Here is a 21,265-nt window from a genome sequence, read left to right on the forward strand (position 1 = left end):
GGTCACCCCCGATATAACAAGGAGAGAGCAAAATTCATTCTAAGCTGCTGAGGAGCTTTAAGGTAGGCTTGGCTAGACTGATCCAGGTGATATGGCCCGTAAATGCAATCTGGACATTTTCTATCCCAACAGTTACATGAATTCTGTGGAAAGAATACATAGACACTTCTGGATGAGACTATTTAAATTTAAACCTCTTTTTTTTTTTTTTTTTGTTAACTGAATCAATTTAATTTTCATGATATTAATTACAGAGCTGCCTCAACATATATTTCCCAAGTTGCCACACTGTAAGTGATGGCAGCATAGAAAAAGCAGTTAGTGGGTTATGACCATACTCATTATGAGATGTGTGGGTCAGAGCAGGTGACTTCAGTGAGGCATGGAGGGAGATGCGATTTACTTGAAAGAGTGCATTGAAAATAATGATATGGGTTGATGAAATTTCCAAGAAAACAATTTAATCCTTTTCTAAATTATTTTTATGAGAATGTTAGCGATGAAAAGGTTTTAAAGGTTATTCAGTCCTTTTGTCTAATTTTTTTTCTTATGGTTTATTATTTAGTAACTTGTCTTGTTTCATTGCGCACGTCTTAAGCAAAGAAGTTGCTACCACTTCCCTTAGAGAAATATTCCATAACTTGCAATTTCTCACTTGTCAGGAAATTTTCTCACACGAGCTTGCATGTTTCCTGTACTAATTTTTTCCAGTTGTGCTTTCAGTATCCTCATCTACTACTTTTAGCAAGAACAGCAATGAGAATTGTTGTTCCTGCTCTTATACTATTCCAGCAGCTATGGGACACCCCATGTAGCAGGTGCTATATAACAAAGGTTCCTGCTCCAAAGTGATAAAACTCTAAGCATTTCTTTCAGAAGTGAATTAACATTTTAGCAATCATCTCATGAGAATTCATTTCACATGAAACTTTTCCTCTGTTTTTCGGTAATACATAGACACAGCCAATGTTTACATTTTGAATTGCAGAATTAGTGTATCTTTTGTTTTTAAGCCATTGGTGGATTTGGGCTTCAATATTCCAGAAAGCTGTTGCAGTCAGCTTTACTAGATGTCCTCTGTTTATCTGCAAGGCAAAGGCAGCCATTGTCAGTTTATCTCCCCTTATGAAGTCCTGATACTTTTTCTTCAGCATAAAATGGAGGTTTCACTTTTTGGGTCAAGAATGAAGACCAGATTCCCTGTCTGACTAGTCCTTGAGCAATCTGGTGAGTCTAGCACTTTATGTAAAAGTGTGGAAACTCAACTAAGAAAATCAGAGTTTACCAAGCCACAACAAAACTGTAAGTGGTAAGGCCAACGGTTGCAGCTGAACTTTGTTGAATACAACATCAGCCGTGAAAGGCAAGATATTGCAAATGGTCAAAACTGAGAAATATAAGTCCGACGGGATTTCTATTATCTTAGCAACACGTTTCAGTTCTGAATGAAGATGAAGATTCTGAATTTTCCTTAAAACAAATGTTATGGAAAACGTGTCAAATGGAATTGGAACATTCTGGTTTGCTGAAGCCAAAAACTTCTGTTCTGAGTTAGTATCTTTTTTTTTTTTCTTGCTGTAATATTGTGATTTATAATGCTGTGTACTGACTTTAAAGTTTTATTTTCATTTAAAAAAAAATCTAAATTACTCCATATTTTTAATCTATTTTATTTAAGTATGGACATGTCTCAATCCAAGGTTTCACTTTCAGTGTAATAGCATTTCCCTACAGGAGCATACTCTAGTGGAAAATTTTCAACTAGCTCTTTTTAATGCATAAGCCATTTACCTTCTTTATAAACTTAGCATTTCAAGACTAACAGGAATGGAGCATGTTTGTTGTTTTCCTGAAGTAGAAATTTTGCTTAAATTGTCCGTTGCTCAAGTGTGTGATTCAGTGCCTAGAACTACAAATAACCTAGGTGATTTGTCTGCATAATTTGAGCAGTTTGCCAATAACTTGGGTGTGAACTATTAAGGAAATCCATTACTCCCTGCACTTACTCCCTGTAAGTGCTAGAGTCATTAATCCTGATGGGTGTGTACTGTACATTCTTTTCAAATATATGGAATGAAAAATCACGAATCCTTGAGTAATATTTTTCAGGTAGCTTGTTTTGACCACACTTTCCATTGTGTAATTTAATCCTAAAAGTTTGTAGATGTGATGCGATTCAGAATTTAGCAAATAACTCTTAAGCAAAATATTTAAGGGTGTTTCTTTATCTGCTATTGTTAGCTGTTCAAAGCGTAACTCTGAACAGTGTGGGAAAGAATCCAGAAGCTAACCACAGAAATGTAGTGGCCAGTTGCTGTGTATGGAGATCGTCAATCTGGCTCGACTAAGAATCTTCACTGTATTTTTGCATTAAACTTTTACAAGGTCAGGGCTTGGGAAATTTCTGTATCAAGATCTTTTTTTTCTTTTTTCCAGATGTATACAGTGTTTTGAAAGAATTTGTGGAATTACACCAAGAAATAACTACTGATCTAACCTGCATGCCTCTAGATGAATGGCAGACTGCAAATTTTGAGGCAGAACCATTAAGGTTGAAAAAAGAGAAATGATTGTCAGAATGACAGATGCTATCCTAACATTAAATACAGTCAGCCATGGGAAAAAACCTAGTCAGTTCAGTCCAACTTTGATCACTGCATTTCTACAGAGGGCCTGCCCCTATGCTGCATGCAGAGTACAGGCCTGACTAGACTCCTTCAAAGCGATCCTTATGTAGGATGGAGCTTCCACTGCTGGGTTGCAATCACCTTCTGAATTACTTTACCCTAAGAGCATTCATTTGAAACCGTATGATTACAAGAAAAGTTGCTCCGGGAATACTGGCTTTCCCGGATTTTCCTAAGGGCAGATTTTTAAGATGAAACTGTAAAACAGTAAAAGGATATCGAATAGTAAAAGATTATGGAAATCGACACTGTCAAAAATTAAATCAGTTTCAAAACACCTTACAGGTTCTTTTACTCAAAGACATAATACATAGGAGTCCTCTTCTAGATCTCTTTGTCTGGGTAGCACATGCTTCATAAACTTTCAGCTGGACTAGATTAATGTGAATGGAAATGAAGGGCAAATTCTTGTCTCTGATTCAGCAGAATGCTCACGTATGTTTAATCCCAAACACCTGATTCCCTCTAATTCAAACCTTAAAGCATGAAGGATCAACTAGTCTCTTCATGACTGACTGTTACTAGTAATACTGCGAAACAGGCAGCTTTTGTGTCATGTAAGTAGCACGTATCCCTGAGACATACCAGTGACTTTAAGTAAAGAGCGTGGTTTTTTTGATGCCCTGCTACCTCATGAAACTAAAATGTGAGACTATGGTGCATGGTGACACTGAGCATCCACCTGGAATGGCACTGCAATGTCAAATAGATATCAGGATGTTTACAGCTAAAAATTATAAAGAAAAGAGAGAGTGTTTAAATTTGCAAATAATGTGAAAAGCAAAAATCAGTAACTTTAATGTAATAAAAAAACCAGGGAAGATATGGCGAAATCCAGAGAAAACCAAAGCCACAAGCAAGAATGTCAGAGGAAATAATTAAAGTGTATATGTGTGGCCTTTTTTCCAGCATGTGTTAGAAACAGTAAACTGTGGGTACTGGAGAAAATGTTGAGCCAGGTATTAATTGAACAAGCCAGACAGAAATTTGGAAAATTCATGGGAGATGACATGTATCAATGGCTTGAAAAGGGAACTGTCAACACATCTAAGAAATCAATGAGAGAGATCAGAAGTCTCACAAGGAGACATGGAACAGATAATACTTCAGGGTAGGAAAAGGTTACATGCTACAAAGATGACCTGAGAGGAGGACAATAATAGAAAACCCATAGAAGTCACATGTTTTCCCAAAACCACCAAGACTCTAATGTCCTGAGTCCAAGTCCTCTCTAGACATATGACACAGAGCCAGGGAGGACTGCTGACATACACCACTCACAAAGCTGAGGAAAACTTCATCCCAGTGCAGAAGTCTGTCTTTGAGGCTAAATTTCTTCTTAGCTCTGTCTCCAGAAAAAGACAAGAGTGTTCCAGTTTCAGTCTTTCCTTCACTATGTGGATGTCCAGAATAATATCAGAAGTGGTAGCTGCACCAGAGGAGCTCTCAGTTATGAGAGCTAATTTTATGCTAATTTTAAACTATGCGAATTTTAAACAGTCCATTATTCATTTTGTGATCACATCATGAGTAAGTGAAATCTTGTTTACGACAATTTTATTACAGTGTGAATTTTGGTGTGTGGCTTCATAGGGTGAAATTCATCCATCCGTATTAGGATGCCTAAAATGCAGATGCCTGTCTCTATAGCTGGTAACATAGACACCTTTTTGACTAAGGAGAGAAATAAGCAATTCTAAGGAATCATTCATTTCATCTACTTCAGACATCTCTAGAAGAGACAAAACATACCCTACACGTGCCAGTGATGCTCCGTTAACTACAAACAGGGCTGTAGGTGACTACCTCAGATGGAGCTCGCTGCGCCGCAGGTGTCTCTCACTTTGAATGGAAGTAGCTTAGATCTTAAAACAGTGCCAGCACTATGTGATTTAAGTGAATTTTCTAACAAACACCACTTCATTACAAGAAAATTAAATGTGAATTGCCTGCAAGTAACCTGGAGGGCAATCAGATTTCATCCCAAGTACCAAACAATTGGAAGGGGAGTACAACTTAACTGAATTCATTGACTAACTGAGAGCTGGAAAGGCTGTTTGTAAGTCTATGTGTTAAGGATTGTTTATCAAGTTGATATCAAGTATGAAAATGTTGTTCTTCAGATATGATCACTGCTTTTTCACAAAGAAACAGAGATCAGAAATTATTTGAATTGAAAAAAAGGAGGTAAAACTGCCAAGACAGAAATCCTGGCTCAAGCAGTGCAGAACTGACACATGAGGGTATGTAGCCCAAGCCAGGCGAGTGATGAGGGGCCCCCCTTAGCCAAAATCTACCCAGGGTCCATCTTAAGTATCATAACATTTGCAATGCAATTTTCAGTTTGCATTGACCTGTGTGTTAACTTGAAGCAGTTACTTCACTCCCCTGAATGCCTTCCTTCCATTTGTCAGTCTTCACAGGTCAGACTAGGAGTTTTGCAGGGCTGAACCTGACCCTGTCCAGAGTAACTATCAGAGATCTCCTCCAGCTACTGCTTCTGCAGCTACAACTATATTCACCAAAATTAACAAAACTAGCAGTCTGGGTGTCTAACAAATGGTGTATCATAGTTTGGTACAATGGTGCATCATAATGGAAGTTTCAGAGCCCTGCAGAAGGCAATGGTACCTAAAAACAAGAGAACTTCTAACCCAAATGCCATGAACTGTGTGATGAGCTTCATCAAGAGCAAAAAAAGGTTTATAGGCGTGCTTCAAAGAAATTTGGGAAGCAATACAACATTTTGTATGATCACAAATTGTGACGAGCAAGGTCCATGTTTTAATCCTCTCCCCCCTCTTTCCACTCTCCTGTTCAAAGGAAAAAGAAAAAGAGGGAGAGAAGAAGAGAGAAAGAAAGAAAAAAAAAAAAGATTTAATGCCAGAAAGTCTTTTTGAAGTATTTATTCTCTTGATTAAGAATTCTCAATTTGGCAAGACCTAAATCAAGATACATCAAAGAGGGTTCAAAATAAAGAGCAGCTGAATGAAAATGTATGAGATGACAGAAGGAATAAACAATAATAACTGTGCATATGTTTAAGTCATCTGAAAGTGATTGCAGCAATGTGTAAAATATCTGGAAATAGACATTAAAATGGCATCTTAATTCCCTAAGGGAAAAAAAATCTGCTTAAATCTTAAATAAAACCTGTTTAAACTAAACTGCATCCATTCTCGCCTTTGCATTATGACTTCAGGAGCTTTCCCATCCTCTCTGTTTGGTTATGCATAATGTAGAAACCACTGCTGTTCCTGATCAGATTTTCTGCCATGGTAGAGGGTTTCTGGAGGTAAATATACTGGCAACATAGCCAAAACAAGAACCTCCCCACCAGTTATAACTCATATGGAGGGGATGAAGAAGCAAGGGCTTATACATGCCTTCTGTTTGCTGGCATTTATTTCCCCCCAGTTGAAAAGAGTTTTTTTTCCAATAGAAGGTTGTGTGGAGAGTGTGATTAAAGGTATGAGGGAAATGATTCACACTTCATGATGGCTTGAGGATTAGAGAAAAGGCAAACAGAAACAGATGAGAAGGGAAATACAGGACAAAACTCAGGAAGATAATAGGCAGCAGAAGGCAATACTAGATTAATAACATGATGGCATCAGTTTTGGTTTCTGTTTTTCAAATACTCCCCATTCTGTTACCTATGGAAATAATCTAAAACAATCTAACAATGAGGCATCTCTAACAAAGTTACCGCAGATTTCAACTCAGGATCACATCTCAGCTTTAAAATAGCCCTGTATCTTACATTTCATTTATTTGCTTTGAGTTGAAAACCTTGAAAATTAATTTGAAAGTGTACAACTCTTCACAAAACTATTCCCAATGGACATTATTAAAAGTGAGCTAGCTCTCTGCAGTACCATGACTTTGCACTGCCTGTATTTCCATTGTGACATTGTAAACACTTTTGAACAACACCACCATAGTCGTATTTTAACAAGGTGACAGAATAATGGCTTTTTCTCTGTTGAATTTTTTCAAGCATTCAAACTTTAGGAACCATTGTAGTAAATGGTTTATAACTAACAAGTGGAGATTAATTTTTGGCTCCGGTATTATCTGACAGGCTATCATTATCAGTCACTAATGTCTTTCATGAAATGGATGAAAGGTCCAGGATATCACTTATGTGGCTCTTTTAAAATGCCCTGAGGTTTTCTGTTTTGTTTTGATTTTGTTTTATCTCCATCTGAGTGTGACAAAATGTGGCAGACAGGAGGGCACCGCAGAATACTTCTGAACCATTTCACATATGTTGAACACAAGGTGTTTAAAGATAAGGCTGTGGAAATCAATGCATATATAGATGCTTTTGCCTTACCCTATGCCAGGTAGCATAGCACACTTACTAATGCTGCAACTCTACACAAGCAGGCAAGTGCAGAGTATTTGATCCTGTGTTTACATTGCTGTAATTTATAAGAAAGGACCCTGGATATATTTGAAAACACAAGATGAGGATTTTGATATGAGGACCAGTTTTGCTTTCTGCACTCAAACAAGCAAAAGGAAGTTATAACTAACTGTGGAATTTAGCACTGTCTGTATTGGTGTATGATGCTTCATAATGTACCATGTGCCTCCAAGCTGAAATACACCCTCCTTATCTTCTCATTTAGTCTCAAACAATGAGAAGCTCATGAAGCAACAGATGAGGTTCAATAGGCTGGCTGAAATTAGATCGCATCTTGTATTCTCTCTCCTCTTACTCTCATGTACTTCTAACCTAGCCATTTTTATAAAATTGAGGCAAGGTCAGGCATATGTTGCCTCCAGTTCAGTTATAAAGCATCTCTTTTTGCCTACCATATACTGCTAGATGATCTTCAGTCATGTCCAGTCCAAGGCAAAAGAGTTGGTGGCCTGAGACTGTCTGAAGAAGTGTTCTATTTAAGTAGCTAGCTAATCCCTTTTCTTATCTTTCTGCATACCCACTAGAGACAAATGTAATGATCTGTTGTAGGATAACAGAGTCTGCTTTTATTTGTTGTCTACTGCTAGTAGATTAGATTGCCTGGTAAATGAAGGTGCTTCTAATGAATAGCCCTCAAGCATATGCAATCCAGCTGACTAGGAATACAGCCAAATGAAGAAGCATCTTCCCAAAGCTGGCAAATAATGGCCAAAGCAACTGCAACTCAGCTAAAGCAGTACTGGCTCCAATCTGAGTCTGCCCAGCCATGATCACTAACCTGAACACTTTGGCACTGGTTTTCTACTTAGTCTGCCAGCTATCTGCAAGTTCTGCAAAGTCCTGCAAAATCCTGCTTCTACTTGCCATGTTCACAGGTATGCTCTTGACACTTCTGAGCTTTGCAAAGCTCCTTTTCCAGCTTCTCCTCCATTCAAGCCTTCCCTTTCTCCCTGCCCTGCAACACAGCCAGAGCCTTCCAGGAGTGTCCCAACACCTCTTGGATCAGTGTTTTTTGAGAGAATTTCTGCCCCTTCCTTGTACTGCTGACAGTGGGGATGTGTCTGTCTTGTCCTGATCTGCCAGATCAAAGCTTATCTGGGAGAAGATAGTTGGAAAAAGCAGTTTCTTATTCAAAAAACTCATCGTAATACCTAGAAAAATAGGCTCATTACTCTCATTTCCAAAGCTGATCATAGAGCCTTGAAACTGCAACAGCCTAGTGTTTACCAATTAGCTGTTTGACCTAAATGCATTTCACTCATGGCTGCAATCTCTTCACCTCAGCTCCATCCTCCCCTGCCCTTCTCACTGCCTTCTCCCCACTCAGTGCAGCCTCTTGTCCTCAGTGTCCTCAGGATTTCCTTCTCACAAGTTTATCACCCTTCCTAACAAACCCTCAGCCTCTCGGATGCAGAACGAAACCAAACCTAAAAAACCTCTCCAACCCCATTGCAGCACAGGGATCTCATCCTCCATTCGTGGCCATCCTGGAGTTATGCCCCTTCGTGCTCCGTCTGCCAACTCTGTGCACATGCAGGGCATGGCTGTGGAGGAACATTCCCCTGGGAGAGGATTGTCACATGCCTGGTTAAGGCAGTATAACTACAGCAGCACAATCAACCTACTGTAGCTGTGCTGGGAATTTTACCAGTTTCAACAAGCTCTTAGCTGGTAAAATCTTCAGGGCATGGACTGTCTATTCTGTTTGTACTGCATCTAGTACAGAGGAGCCCTCAGGCATTGTAGGACCAAAAGTAATTGGTATGGGTAGTTTCTTTAGATACATCAGTACAGGGCATTAAAAACACCTTTCTAGGTTTCTGAATGTCTAAAGGGAGATAATTATATAACAAAAGGACTCCCCCTCTGGCTCAGCCTGTAAATACAATAACTTCCATATTATTCTCTTAAAGAAAAAGACCTCTTCTTGCAAGATGTGTGCATATGTTTATAAGCAGTTTCCTTCCTTCTGTGGGACTAGTCACATCCATAAAGCTGAAAATGGGTGAATGTCTCTTCAGCATCAGTATCCATGACTTCTGGTACATATACATTTAAAGACGGCATTAATATTCTCAGCACTGCAGCCAAATGTTAAGTCCTACATGTTTATGGTAAATATTTGTTTTTATTAGCTGAGTTTTAATGAATGAATTCAAATACTAGGACAGAAATATGTATTTTTTTTGGAAACTGGAAAAGTATTTTGGAAACATTCTCATACCGTTGTAGTAGTCCCAAAATGTATCTGGTAGGATGCCAAGGTATGAACAGTGTTACTGAATATAAAGTAATCATGAAGAAGGTTAGGCTTGTATAGCTGAGAATAGTTTTGAAAGAAAAATGAACTTTTCAAGTTTGTATTCTGTCAAAAAGCAATTTATATAAAAAAAAATTGTGATTCTGAGTGTCAAGAGACCAGCATTATGTGTAAAGTGGAACCCATCAAGTACAGTGCATGCAGCTGTGAATACTAACGCTGGATGAATGACTGTACACATAGCAAGTAAGTCTCACTGGACTCATCATGATGTTCCCTATTTGTAATAGTAAATGAAATTCTTTGTCCAAAAAGAGTCACCACTTACCACTAAATGGAGTCATATGATTGTTCCTTAGCCACATGGTATTGACTTCTGTTCACTAAATGGCTGACCTACATTCAGGAGACACGCCTGAGAAAATCACTTCACTTCAAATTCCACGATGAAAATCAACGAGAAAGCATTTTAAGAAGCAAGTGTGAGAGAGCAAGCTTATTCACAAAGACACTTGATAATTTTTGCCAAGTTCTACATCAAAAGAAAAGTGACATATATTTGATTAAATGGTTGTAGATGTCAAATTTTTAAGCTGTTGGCTTCTCCTTCTTCCTGTTTACAGAAATAGAGGGAGAGATCTGTCAGTTCTTCAATATTTTACATTCAATTTTCTTTTCTTAAATAAGCAACTCACCAGTCCTCTTTTCTGGGACTTTACAGTCTCCTTTTCTCCCCTTTCTAACAAATGACTCATGGGAGAAGTGCTTCTCTTTCCTAGGATTTGCTCCATGACCTTACACTTACACACCTCAAGACTGTCTTCACATCACCAGCTCTGTGCAGAGATGTTTCTGGAGTGCAGTGATGATCTTGGATCTAAATATATTTAAAACATCTCCAGGTAAAAAGCAATTTTGTCATTAACACACACTTTCCTTTGTGCAATATGGTTTCTATAAGGTGGACCAAAATATTACGCAGCAATACATTATTGCAGACATACTTCACCTGACACAGATTTTCAGCTGTTATACTCCTCGTGATCTACAAATGAATGTTTTCATACCCCTTTTCCAGGTCCCTGAATCAGTCAGTACCCCAGAAATGCAAGTCCTCCACATGTCCACTCAGCCTCCCTCTTCAGCAGTGGCTTTAGCTGCTCAGCCAGAATCTCTTCCCGATGATTTAGCAGATGTTCTTTTCTGAAGTTTTACTTTATGATACCAGGAATAGAAAAATTTGTAAGTAGGATGCACAGCTTCAAAACAGATCAAAAATCATCGTTTTTCTACACAATTAACTACTAAGAGTAAAATAATCTATAATCTCTCATTTTAGAGAACCGCCAGCTGTAACAAATCTGATGAGCTAATTAAATTAATACCAGAAATGTTATTTTGCTTTAAAATATTTGTGAATAGATGAGGACAATAGATGTGCTCATTTAATGTTCTGTGAAACAGAGTTTTTTTTAGGAATTGCAATACCAATGCAAAACTGAAGTCTATAGCCTGAAATACGAATTAAAGTGCAATTCAAAGTGTGTAGTTGTCATACAACAGAAAATCAAAAGTCAGGAAATGTCAGGATGGAAACCTGTCCATTACACACACAAACTAGTACATATATCTTTGGAAGTGCAATAAATTGAAAGTGAAATATCTATGTTTAATAAACATCGCATTGAGCTAGAATTCGAAATTTTCATTCTCAAATTATTGTTGTAGAATGCACAAAAAAATTAACAATCAGTGTGCTAACCCACTTATGGGAAACAATTCGGGTACTCTGAGACCAATAATTTTCTCCCTAACTACAAAAGATTTCTAAAGTTGGGGGAAAAAAAATAATAACAACTGCTTGTAGGTAGTTGTACAGAATATATAAAGAAAATAGGGACTGGTGAATGATGCACAAGTAATGGTGCTAAATTTGAACACTGTCTAGGTGTTTACCGATGGCTGACATGTAGACAGACGTGTAGAAAAGACTAGACTGAGGCATCAGGCAGATGATGCACGGTTACCTTCCTGCAGAATACTGTAAACAGTAAATTTATTCTGCTGTTCCCAGATTAAATGATTGGACTGCCATGATGTATGTTTACTGAAATAACTGTAATAATTAATAAGATATATATCAGAGCAGCTTAGAAATTCAGTAGAGCTATAGCAGCTGGGAACATGCAGCACTCAAAAACCTATCATTTGATATTTGCCATTGTATGCAATGGCTTCCCCTTGCCATCTATTATCGTAGCTTTCTCTCTGTTATTGCCTCTCACTGTTTCTGATTTATACAGCACTTTATTTCCTAGAAGATACCTCTTTTTTCACTTTCTGAACTTCTTTTTCAGTCTGACTACATTCTGCATCTGCTCCCCATCTCTGGCATCATACAGGTGCCTCCTTGAAAGGCTCTGTTTGATTTGATAATCCCTTCCTTCTTCCACCGAGGTGCTTCCACCCTTCTTGATATATCCATCAAAGTGGTATGTTGCAAAATGAATCCTTCCCAATGAGATTTCAAAGCCATTATAAATATATCCAAATATACTGCCACTTTTTTGTTGTTTTAAAGTCTGTATTCAAAGAGGAGTAAATCTTAAAAAAGGTAAAAAAAAAATGCCTCTTAGTTTTTTGTAAGCACAGTTTGTTTCTAATAAGTGGATAACTGTGAATCTGCATGCTGTTCCACCTTTATTCACTAATCCTAGGCTGTGTCCCAGTTGTGTCAACCGCTTAAGATGGGAAAATTTGCTTGAATTGAAATTCCAATTGCTCACTTTCATACATATTTGTAGATTTATTCCCATGTGTTACAGGTAGAATGAGAAGAAACTTTAACGAGGGTAAATAAAGCTGCTTCTGCCTTGTTTCCAGTAGTCCTAGAGAGTACTACTGGTGGGATTTTAAATGCCATGTATACAGAGCTCTCAAGACTTTCCCCAATATTTCCATTCTCATTTCCACATTTTGAAGGACCCTGTAATCTTGTCCTATCCCTTTCAAAAGCTTTCTTCTGCTAGGGGATTTTCTTGTTTGTGTGGTGAATTTCACTGAAGTTCTGCAAAAAATATCTCTGGGTATTTCTTAAGGTTAAATGAATTTCAGGGAACTATGAGGAGAGAGTCTCAGCTTGATATCTTCTGGATCACTTATACTGAACTGTGTAAGTTTATAAGAAGTTACAAGTGATTAATCTTCTTGTATATGGTAATTTGCATTATCTTTAAGATAAATTTTAAAAACACTCCATGATATGTACACAGTAGGTACTTGCTGTGTACTTTACACTTGGATATACTAGCAAGTGCAGCTGCAGGAGTCCTGGTAGCCAGGACTTCAGACTCCATTGAATTCCGTGGAAGTTTTGCCATTTATCTCATTGCCCTCCCCCAAGTGGCACACATATGCATATATATGTGTGTATATGTATACACAGAAACACTGCAAACTGCACTGTGCGTTTTATTCAAAACGGCTTCATACAGATTACAGGACAGAAGCATGCTGCTCTCGACATAATCTCAGAAACAGATTTTTTTTTGCTGTTTCATTTTCTTGAAATTCTATAGGCAGAAAACCCAGCAAAGAATGTGATAGTGGAAAATAAAAGTTGGATTAGTTTTCACTGTAAGATAGTTCCTATCATAAATAGCTCTGTTAACCACCTTAAACACTACTGAAATTTTTAAATAACCTATAATGGAGACCATACACTGTAAAAAGACTACGCACATATAAGCAATTGACTTCTTAACTGCATATAACACTAATGAAAGCCAATCAGGCATTCACCCATTTTCTGATAATTAGCAGCTGTTATCTGACAGACGCCATTTCCTACACATGCTTTTGCTCAGGGTTAGTATGAGAAAAGTTTGCTGAAGGCAGGACTATTTTTGGCCCAGCAACACTTATGTTGCTATGTGCTCTCAGATTACTGGGCAGATAGGCACACAATGAAGTCAAACAGCTGATCTGCAAAACTGAGAACACCGTGCGGTTTCCTCCACCGGTGCTTGTTTGTGTATAAATATGCACATGTGCACAAACTATGGGTAATGAAAGGTTATTTTTCTCTAGATATGCTTGTCAAAGAAAAAGGCCACATCCTGCATCCTGTTAAAACCCTCTGTTAAAATGCAGTCAGAACCCCTTAGCAAGCTCTGTGAAATCACTCCGCAAATTCGTGCCTGTGACAGTTTGTACCTTCTGTTTCACTGAGTAATTTAAAGTTGATCTTAGTGAAGATAGAAGGACCACGTGCCAGTGCTGCTGCAAACATTGCTTCTTTCAGTCAGTTGATAATGGCAATGTTGAGAGCCTTTGATTGTTGCTATCACGGCAAATCTTGCAATGGCTGCAAATACAGTATCACTTTCAATTCAGGTCAGATGGGGGATTCTTCCAAGGTTATTGGTAAAATCTAGCCGCTACCTTCTGTATAAGGCTGGACTCAGTACCTTTCACCTCTCCTCTCTTTCCCTTCAGCCATTGTACTGGGCACCTCGTGAAATCCAAGCCAAGCTGTCTTCAGGTTAGTTAGAAGAAGCACCCAAACTTGAACCCATGTATTGTATTAATGAATGTAGCACCCCCTTAGGCAATGAAACTCACCAATAAGCATGATGGGCTCTTGAAAGGAGGCTGTGATACATAGGTGCATTGGCGTATAAGAATCTGCATAAACAATACACACAGAAATGACAAAATACCTTGTACGAGACCTTGATGTAGGTTAGTTTTCTCAACCACATGCCTGCCTTATGATTAATTTGCTGCTTTATTTATACACCACCAATGTGGATAAGTTCTGCATCCTCACTCAGTTACAGCCACAGTTACAGAAATCTCTTTCTCTGTGTTTTCACCTGACACAAGGATCCTATGGGAGCAGGTGTCTCTGGTCTCCACGCTGCCCTCCCCAAATCCTCTTCTGAAGAGAGGGCAGGACAACCATGTGAATCGCGTTGTGTTGGGAACACAGCTTGAAGTGCTCTCACACAACCAGGGCTGATGGAGACAATTGACTCTGGCTTTCCCTGTTTGCCCTTTCCTGTTCTGCTAGGATATTTGGGACAGCATAGGGCACCAATATGATTGTTTCACATTCTACTAGAGGCAGCTTTTTATAGTGTGTGGGTAAAGGCAAGTTTGTGGAGACATGTTAGGAGGGCATCTGGGATACATAAGACTCCAAACCCAGCCAAGGTCTGTCCCACTGCATGTGAAGGGGTGACCTATTAGCATCCACCTTTCTTCTGTAGCCACTTTCCCAGTAGCAGCCTGCTGGGCACTAGCAAGCGGCAACATTGAGCAACAGCTATGCTGTTGAGTATCTGGAACCCCACCCATCATGTCCTGGCTTCATGTGACAAAAGAGATGTCCCCCTCTGGACACAGGGATGGGGAAGGGTGGAAGCCTGTTCCACTTCTCTAATGATGACAAAGATTCTTCAGTCTGTTACACTGTGCCCTTTCCAAAACTGTTAGAGGAATGAATACAGTTATGATCCCACTTTCTCCCTAACTCCTTTGGGATGCACAGTTTGACCATGTATGCATTCCTCCTCTGCATCAGACTGTCCTATTTTGCAACTGTTCTAATTTGCTTTGAGCTTTGTGATGGATTTTTAAGACTTTTTTTTTCAAAGACCTTACTTCAGAATGGACGTGCAATGATAAACTTTGGTCCTGCTGCAACACAGTGTTTCACTTTTTCCTCCTGCAGATCAATGACATCACATAAAATCAGGGAAAGAACACAAGTTTCAGGTTCTTTCTTCCAATGCATCTAATAATGACATATGACTTAATTCAGTGAAGCCTTTCATGTTATAACTGGACTCACCATGGCAGGAGAATTCCCTGAAGAGATCCTTTACTTAAGAAGATGAGTGGGTGCCTCTGAGAGAATAAGACACTAGTCTTTATTTCAGATGCATGTACCTTGGGTTTTGGTAGTCTTGGGGTGTATTAGTTCCCTGAATGGGACATATCTCATATATCATTTAAGATTGGAAATGCTATGATTTTATTGAGGGTGGGAAAGGGAAAATCCCAGCTTTAAAAATCTTCATTACTCAAACATCTGTCTTGGGCATATTAAAAGAAAAAAAGTCTCAGTTCAGACTTGAAACAGGAGGGGAAATCCCTAAGAAGACAGAAAAGAAGAACCTGACATTTACTTAGGACTCTACAACTGAGCTAATTCTCAGGAAAATGCTATTCAAGTTGGAGACCCATAGGGTTCAGCACTAGTTGAAGATTACAGAGAGCAGTTGCATGGCCTGTATCTGTCTGCAAGTCCCTAACTTCAGGCATATTTTGGAAATTTGCTAATAAGCCCTTGCAGCTTCCTTTTTTCTCTTCCTCCCTCTGCCCTTTCTAGTTTCTTCAGTGCTGTTCATAGAGCCAACAACTGAAGAGAGCAATTCCACTCTATGAAAACTACCTTTCCCTTCTGCAGTGTTAAACAAGCCCAGTGGGAGAAAGCAATTATCAGGGACTTGCTACTGCAGTAAGCAAATGTCAGTCAGTAGAAAAAATGGAAATATTATAGAGTAGAAAACAGATCACTAAAAGCAGATGAGCCTAAGGGAGAAAAATACTACTTTGATCTAATATACTCTTTAATGTCAGCCATATCCAAGTGTGAAGAAAGAGTTTGGTCTCTGACCGTCTTTTTAGTATGTTTCAGTTAAAGATATGGGAATACAAGTCTACTCAAGTATGTGCTAAATAAAGACAACCCTTAGGTTAAAAAACTAAAAATCCCACAGAAAAGAGATATATACATTTTATTTTAATGATTACTTTGTATAAATTTTTTCATTGGTTGGTATCAGGGAAAATAGTGATGAGGTCGAAAATTTCCCTGATAACATGAATCTCCGAGGTGCTGGAAACATAGGAAGAATTTTGATATTATATAAGAAATTCTGGATGACTTTGAGGAATGAAGTAGTACAAATGGAAAGAAATTTAGCACTAGAAGCTGTGGGTTTGGTGTACAGAGCAATCACCAGCTACACAAATACCACCACTGTCCTTTGGCCATAATGAGGTAAATGAAGCTGCAGGAAGCATTAGGCAAAATGACATTAGTTGGAACAGCAGTGGGGAAAAGCAACGCACCTGGCTTTAAGAAGAGTTAGATCATTGGATGAAAGGGATTACATGATATGTTTGCCTGCAATAGCAGGGGCTTGTGTTCCAGGAAGCCTGGATCTGTTTGTGGAAATCAAAGTAAAAACAAGATCAAGAAGACAAGTGCTGCTTAAGTTACTGAAAATACACCTTGCAGCAATATGTGAATTATTATGTTGCAGTAGCTTGAAAACTATTATTTGTTCAGCTTTTTCATGAAATCAGGAAGCAAGGACTCAGAGAGTCTTCTTTTTTATCTGTATACAGCAGCTTTGCTTCATTTTTTGTAATCACTGAGAAGCTTCACTGGCAATGAATTAGAATGTTTAGAAACAGGAAAAAAAAAATTTGCTTGCCTTGTTGATAACTAGATAAGGCAAAAAAGGATACTTGTGAGACAGGGTGGTAAAAGGATCACCGACAGGCCTGAAATTATCTAGAAGCAGTGGGCACTGGCAAGGCAAAAGTAACTTTTTTATCGCAAAGCTGTGCACTTCCAAGCATGATCCAGTGATAAGTCAATGTTATCGCAGTAGGTCTGCATGGCATCTGCTGCGGAGGGGTGTACCACTCTTCAAAGTGCTGCCTGGCAATATACAGTCAAGTCTTGTGACATATCCTCAAAAGGGATATACCAATTACTTTAATGGAAAGAAAACAGTTTGCATACATGACTGAACTTTCATGCTATCTCTGTAAAGGGCCTGGGGAGTGTGAAATGACTCACGGGTAGCGTCTTTTTTAGAAGACTGCTGAATAAGTTATTAGACAGGCAACTACCATCAGGCCAGTATATTGGGCTGAGGGAATAGGTAAGCACAGAAAGAAAGAATGAAGGAATACAGTGTGTGAGAGAGAGAGCAGTTGCTCATACAATACTGTCCCACTTCCAGGCAAATACACTTTCTAGTGTCTTAAATTTCTTCCTGTAGTAACAGACGGAGGGCTGTACTGAACTTTAAAGGCCTTCATTAGTTGCTAAGTTATGCTGAGACCAACCACAGCGCAGCTATTCAATAAAGATATTTCATTATTTTGTTACTAGACTGCTTAGCATCTCAGTACCAGAAAGAAACAAAAAACCCCAAAGACCAAGCGCAAATTAGAGCTGTTAATCTTCAAAGACAGCTGATCTTTCTGAATATTCTGGGGCAGACTTCTTTCTCCCTGATACTAGGAGAGATTGGTACTTAGAAGGGTCAGTCTTGTATAAATGAGAACTGTTTGATCATTTTCTTTAAATGAACATTTTTTTTCCATAACCATATCAAGCTCAACCACATGGATTAGCTGGCATTTGTTCATGCTTGAGGATTTCCCTCTCCTAGCAAAGATATTCCTGCCCAAGGTTACTGACACAGCCAGTTATGCAGCCATTCAAAAGCACACAAGAGTTTGTGTCGGGAAAGGAGAAACATTGGTACACTGAAGGGCAGTTGGGAGGTTACACCCATTTAGAAGGACTATGACTGCAGCAAAAAGAGATCTTTTCTTCAGCGGTTTTGTTCAAGCTGCTAAACAGAATGGGATACTCAATTATTTCTTTTAAATTAAATAGTACAACTCATGCTGGCACCATATCAGAACTGGTTTGATTCAAATGCAGTCTCTCTCCCAGTCCATGTATGCCTACTCCAGGAAAACCAGCAACAGCATAAGGGAAATTATTATTTCTCTGTTCTACCATTTCCTGTCAGTCTCCATCAACATGAAAACAAAATTGTCATGCAGCATAAATAAGGCAATATGAAAATATGGTCACTGAAAGTGGACTAAATGGTGCTTTCAACCTGCAGGAAGATTCTGCTTTGATCGTATTTGCAGTTGTCAGTTAATAGCTACCTGACAGAGAAAAACACACAGATTTCTCTCTCCCTTCCTCCAATATTTGTTTTACTGAAGTCTCATGAAGTTATAAATGCCAGCTCAGAGCTCTTTTTAATTACTGCCTAAGAACATGACTGCAGTGGATCAGCAAAAGTTAGACTCATTTTAAAATTTTTGTTTTCGAGCTTATTTGTGGCATGAGAGGGAGATAGGGTATGAAATTGCCATCTGATTGAATTTCACCATGAGAAAGTTTGCCAGGCTATTCAAATAATAAAAAATGCCTCATTCGATTCCCTACGCACAGTATGAGTCTCATCACTGTAACATGGGATATAGCCATGCAACTATTTCCCTGAGTAGATACAAGCTAAATGTGTCCATCTACCAACCTCATAATCAGAGTTGTCAGGTCCACAGCTGAGTGCTCTGGTCTTCACCTCACTTTTTGGGGTGAAACAAGAATCAGGTTACCCTAAAAGGAAAGTAAGAGACTAGAAAACAATACGAAGTGATGAAACAAAATGTATCTCAGTGATAAAAACCTATTCATAATGATTATATTCAGTAGTAATTTCTATTGTCCCTCAAGGGTCTGCACTGGGACCAATACTATTTAATATCTTAATCAACAACATAGATAGTGGGATTGAGTGCACCCTCAGTAAGTTTGCGGATGACACCAAGCTGAGTGGTGCAGTTGATTTGCTGGAGGAAAGGGATGCAATCCAGAGGCACCTGGACAAGCTTGAGAAGTGGGCTCACGTGAATCTCATGAGGTTCAACAAGGCCAAGCACAAGACCCTGCACCTGGGTCAGGGCAATCCCCAGTATCAGTGCAGACTGGGGGATGAATGGATTGAGAGCACACCTGCAGAGAAGGGCTTGGGGATACTGGTGGATGAAATATTGGACATGAGCTGCAATGTGCACTTGCAACCCAGAAAGCCAGTCATATCCTGGGCTGCATACAAATAAACTTGGCCAGCAGGTCAAGGGGGGTGATTCTGCCCCTCTACTATGCTCTTGTGAGACCCCACCTCTCGTACTGCATCCAGCTCTGGGGTCCCCAGTACAGGAAGGACATAGACCTGTTGGAGTGGGTCCAGAGGAGGGCCACAAAAACATTCAGCGGGATGGAACACATCTCCTATGAAGAAAAGCTGAGAGAGCTGGGGTTGTTCAGCCTAAAGAGAAGGCTCTGGGGAGACCTTATTGCAGCCTTTCAATATATAAAGGCTTATAAGAAAGACGGAGAGATTTTTTACCAAGGCCTGTAGCAACAGGACAAGGGGCAACAGTTTTAAACTGAAAGAGGGTAGATTTAGATTGGACATAAGAAAGAAATTTTTTGTGATAAGGGTGGTGAGACACTGGAACAGGTTGCCCAGAGAAGCTGTGGATGCCCCATCCTGGAAGTGTTCAAGGTCAGGTTGGATGGGGCTTTGAGCAACCTGGTCTAGTGAAAAATGTCCCTGCCCATGGCAGGAGGGTTGGACTAGGTGATCTTTAAAGGTCCCTTCCAACCCAAACCATTCTGTGATTCTATGATTCCATTAGTACAAATCACTTTAAGATCTCAGTCCCTGGTGTGACACCTGACAGACAGGTTGCTATATCTGATTAAATATCCCACAAGAAGGAACACCTCACCAAATAACACACTAGAAATTTGTCAAAGATTACTAGTGAAATTCAGTTCAGCTGTGTACTCAGCCATGCCTGAGCAAGACTTCTATTAATTATATTTCATTTATTATATTTATTCAATTTTCCTATAGCTATGTTAGAAATCCAAATAATGTCAGCATGAGCTGAAGAGGTTTGATTAAAAAAAGAAACAGCTGGAACCTTTATTCAGTGTCTCAGTCTACTCCATACTTCTACTGAAACTCATTTCTTTCTTCAACCTTTATAATTTATTTCTCTTTTATTCTTTTAGCATCTCCACTTTTTATCAATAATCTCACTAGAAAGGTTATTGCTGCAGAACTTCCTGCTGAGATCATATTAAGAAGCAATGGGAGTGTCACAGAGGCATATGCTCTTGTATTTTCAGTATCACTTTTCTCCTTTTAATTTCCTCTCTATTTGTATGGGAGGAAGGGGAGAGTCCTGAATCCAATGTCTAAAAGACTTGCTAGGTTATCTTCCTGCCATTCTCTGCTAATACAAGATGCTTCCCTGCATGGCATCAGCTAGTGTTTTGCCAAGTCATCAAAGTCCCAAACAGACAAAAATTATTCCCAGGAAGACTCCTATCTCACTATTGCAAAGGCTTGTTTCATGCTTAGCCAAAACAGCCCTTTTAAAGGCCTTCCGTACAAATCTATTAAAAAGTAACACCCAACCTGTTTTCCTTCCTTAGAATTTAACAGCCTTCAGTTATACACAGATTTTTATGAGAAAGCAGTTTGCTCTGTGATCATCGTGAGCAATTGTTACATCATTTAGTTAGAAATCATCATTTAGTTTAGAAACCCAGTAAATTTCAGCCCCAAAATTTCACAATCCTTGAAGATAACTAAAAAAGCCCTAAAGAACAGAAATCTGCAGGCAACCTTAGCTATTAGTTTTGTTACAAGCTTCAGCTAGAGTACTTATCAGCTTCATGGGAGTGAAGGGTTGTGAGAGCTTGTGTTTGTGCAGACCTTTGAAGATAAAAGGATTGAAAGTTACTTTCTATATATATATGTGATGGCTAGGTAGATGAACAGTGGTCAAGAGCCTCTAGGGCTGAGAAGCCACTGTCTGAACTTATAATGCAATAGCTGTTTGTTATACAAGACAGGATTTCAGCAATATCCATTGTGAATTCTTTTTTTGTAGGTGTTCCAGTTTGACTGTGTATATGACACGTATAAAGGCATGTATATGATGTATAAAGGCACACATGCACACATG

The sequence above is a fragment of the Nipponia nippon genome, unplaced genomic scaffold (assembly GCF_047370975.1).
Source record: "Nipponia nippon isolate SJK-2023a ecotype South Korea unplaced genomic scaffold, ASM4737097v1 scaffold_3, whole genome shotgun sequence".
Lineage (NCBI taxonomy): Eukaryota > Metazoa > Chordata > Aves > Pelecaniformes > Threskiornithidae > Nipponia > Nipponia nippon.